Below are 3976 nucleotides of genomic sequence, written 5' to 3'. Positions count from 1 at the left end.
AGAGAACAGCAAAATCACAGAGGTGCGAAGGCCCACCAGGTGTGGCTAGTGGTCCTGTGTGGCTAGAGAGTGGGAGGGTGGGAGGTAGCTGGGAGCTGTTACTGAATAAAAGCCACGGAGGCAGCAGCCTCTCCAACAGACCTCTGAAGCCTGCAGGGTTTGCAAGCCAGCGGAGACATGGTCAGATCTCTGTCTTCCTTTGAGGAAGAGCCTGGAAGATGACTCGTTAGGAAGCTATTTCACAAATTCGGCTGAGTAATGAAGAGAGCCTGCATTAGGGCTGTGGTGGTGGGAATGGAGACAAGGAGATTTTGGTGGTAAAATGACAAAACTTGGTAACTGGGTGACTAAGGGGTGGGGGTTTGAGCAAGGACAAGTGGGGTTTTAAATATGGTTTAATATGATTCTAAGTTTATATGCTTGTGCTAGAAACCCGGGGAAGGAGTAGAGGGAAAGCAAGCTGTGGGGAGAGAGGAGAAAAGGACTTCCCAGCGTCCTAAGCCTGGTCCATGACAGACTTCTTTGAGTTCCTTGAATGTCTGACATTCTCTCTTAACTCAGGGCTTCTGAGCACTCTGTCCCTATTCAGGAACACTGCCTCACCCTCCAATCTCCCACTGGTTAATTTCTCATTTCCCCCAAGCACCCTTCTTGACCCCATAACCTAGGTGAGAAACCTTCTTTGACTTTCTTTCAGTACCCCACTTCTCTTCTTTACACACCTCTCACTCAGGGTTGTTTAATGCCCGTCTTGCCCCCACTCCACCTGTCATTTCCGTGAGGACAGGGGCATGTCCGTCCTGTTTGCTGCTTTATTCTCAGGACCTTGTCTAGTGCCTGGCACAGTTGGCACTCATGCTGGGTCCGGAGTACTCAACGGTTGTCATTGGAAATGGTAGTTAGCCAATAGTTTTTATCAGGACACATTCAGATATTATGCGAGGCAGTGAGGCCACCACTGGGACAGGTGATGTGACCCTTCTAGAAGCCTGGATCACTCTAGACGAATGGTTCTCAACCAGGGGTGATTTTGCCTCCCAAGAACATTTGGCATGCCTGACATTTTTGATAGTCAGGACTGTGTGTGTGTGTGTGTGTGTGTGTGTGTGTGTGTGTGCGCTACTGGCATCTAGAGGGTAGAGGCCAAGGGTATTCCTAAACACCATACAATGCATAAGACAGCCCCCTACAACAAAGAATTATCCAGCCCAACATGCCAATAGAGCCAACCCTGCTCTAGAGATGGGTGAGCCGTCTGGATGGCTAATTCGCGTATGGCCTACTGGCCGCTATGGCCCAACTGAGTAAGAGCAAGAGAAGTTTAGTGGCTGTCACAGGAAATATGGACTTGTGATGCGCAGGCAGGAACCACCTTGGATAGGACCTCAGTCAAAGGCCCCAACAGCTTGGGCAGTTTCCCCTTAACTGAACTCCCAGCCATAAGCCCAGCAGGCCCAGCCTGGCCCTTGCCTCTCTCTGACTCACTCCATTGGGTTTCTCTTGCTCTTTGGGCAGTGGCCACCACACTCTTCCCACCCCATCTGCCTCGCTGATTATTTTCAGCTTGGCTTGCAGAGGCTCAACGCTGCAATTACACCCCAACCTCAATGGCTCCTTCTGAAAATAACATTTGGATGGAAGAAAACCTCAGTCTGGTGGGCTGGATTTTTATACTAAACAGTTAAAGAGTGGGTGTGGGCATGGGGGTTGGGGAGCAAAGGAGTGGCACAATGGTACAATTAAGAGAAGAATCTGGAAGAAGGGGAAGGAAAAGGAAGTGAAGAGAGGGAAGGGGTGGTGGTGGTAGGGGTTGTTGAAGACAGAAAATATATCTACTGGGCATGGGTCAGCCATCTTTTAGAAGTCTTAGGCCAAGTCTTCATTTATGCCTCTAATTGAAGGTTTTGTTTGCTGAAATAATCCCCAACACACACACACACACACACCATTTTTTTCTCCAATCATTGAGGCCTGGGAAATACATGTCTGTATTGGGCCAGAAGAATTAGTCTATGGGCATACCAATCTTTATCCAAGCTAGTGACCAGATTTTCCAACCCCAAAATAGGAGCCACATGGTTTGACATAGGATTTTTGTTCTCTTTCCAGGTGAGAATGGCAGTCTGGGAAATGTAGTTTGGCGATGCTAATAGTTGGAATTTCTAAGCAGTTCTCTGGCCAATGGAGGGAAGTAGATAGGACCTTCAAAGTAGGCATGGGAGATTTATGGGGTACTTAGTTTGGAGAAGAGAATAAAACACTAGAAATGAGAACCTTTGTTCCACCCAGAGGGAGAGAGAAGGGGAGATGTAGGGGGTGAGGAGAGAAATACTTGGAAGCATCTTTTGGATTCCAAGGAGGCAGACAGATAAAAAGGCTGTATGAGGCGAGATTTGGGAAAATAGGCAGGAAGGAGTTAGAGCTCAGTTCTGGAGTCAGCCAGACTTGGGTTCAAACGCAGACTGACTAACCACCTGGGTGATCTTCCCCAGTAACTTAGCCTCTTCGATAGGCCAGCAGTATAGGCTCTAGTCCAGCGGTTCTCAACCTGTGGGTCGCGACCCCTTTGGCAGTCGAACGACCCTTTCACAGGGGTTGCCTAAGACCATCCTGCATATCAGATATTTACATTACGATTCATAACAGTAGCAACATGACAGTTATGAAGTAGCAACGAAAATAATTTTATGGTTGGGTCACAACATGAGGAACTGTATTTAAAGGGCCAGAAGGTTGAGAACCACTGCTCTAGTCTCAGTAGAGTTTTCATCCTGACTTGGTGATCTTAGGCAAGTAATTTAACCTCTCTGTGCCTCACTTTTCTCCTCTGTAAAATGTAAAGAACACCCACCTTCTAAGGTGTCATAAGGACGTGGAATAGTTAAAGTGCTTACAACAGTGCCTGGGACATTGGCCATCACTCAACACATGTTAACCATTATTGTTATTACCTCTGGAGTTTTTCTCCAAATGTAGCAGCAAGAAACTTTTAGCTAACATGTACATTTTTTATTTGGATAGTTATAAATTTATTTTCAAGTGTATTAAAATATGTGACTAGCACACCAAAGCTGTGGTTTCGCTAATGTTATTGCTTAGGGCAAGGCTATGTAGAAAAAGGGAATCAATTTAAAGTTAATTTAAAGAATAAGGCAAGTTAGTAAAGTAAAATAAAAGTCAATTAAAAATATAATATAGGTGGACTGTGGAAGAAAATCATGCAGGCAATACTTGAAAGGCTGAAATTTTGGGGAAATAATCTATAATGCCATGTTCCCTTCTGCAAAAACAACAACAAAAAACCCTAAGGCATATGGGTGGAGAACGCAGGCTGGGAAAATGACAGATCAAGATCCTATCAAAACTTTGCCTCTTCCTTGGCCTGAGGACCAAAGGGTCCTTGGTTGATTCAGGTCAAGGGCGCAACCTTGGTTACAGGCTCCTCCCTGGCCAGGGCCCTGGTCAGGGCTCATGCAGGAGGCAACCAATCCATGTGTTTCTCTCACAACGATGTTTCTCTCTGTCTTTTCCTTTCTCTTCCATTCCCTCTAAAAGATCAATGGAGAAATATCCTCGGGCGAGGATTAACAAAAACAACAACAACAAAACAAAAAAAACGTTGCCTCTTCCCCCCCCCTGTAACCACTGCTCTTCCCTTTCTTGTGAAGTGAGAGCTCAGGAAAGCGATGGAGAAGGCCCTGATGAATTTTTGAGCCCCGATGGCATCGTGGATTGGGGAGAGCTCAGGGGAGGGAGGCTGAATTGAAAGGCCCAGCTCTGGAAATCGAAAGCCAACTCCCCAACTTCCCTCTCCCGTGGCGTTCACAGGGCGATTCGGGCCTCTGTGATTTTCTTTGGATCACTGGGTCAATCAGTCAGCCAATGCCTCGGGAGAAGTTTAATTAAGCTCAGATCGCGGGCGCGGGCTGCCAAAGGTCTCCGTGCCCGCCCCGTCCCCGGCACACTCCGGCAAAGC

The sequence above is a fragment of the Myotis brandtii genome, unplaced genomic scaffold (assembly GCF_000412655.1).
Source record: "Myotis brandtii unplaced genomic scaffold, ASM41265v1 scaffold324, whole genome shotgun sequence".
In the NCBI taxonomy this organism is placed as follows: Eukaryota; Metazoa; Chordata; class Mammalia; order Chiroptera; family Vespertilionidae; genus Myotis; species Myotis brandtii.
Note: the sequence above shows the minus strand (reverse complement) of the source record.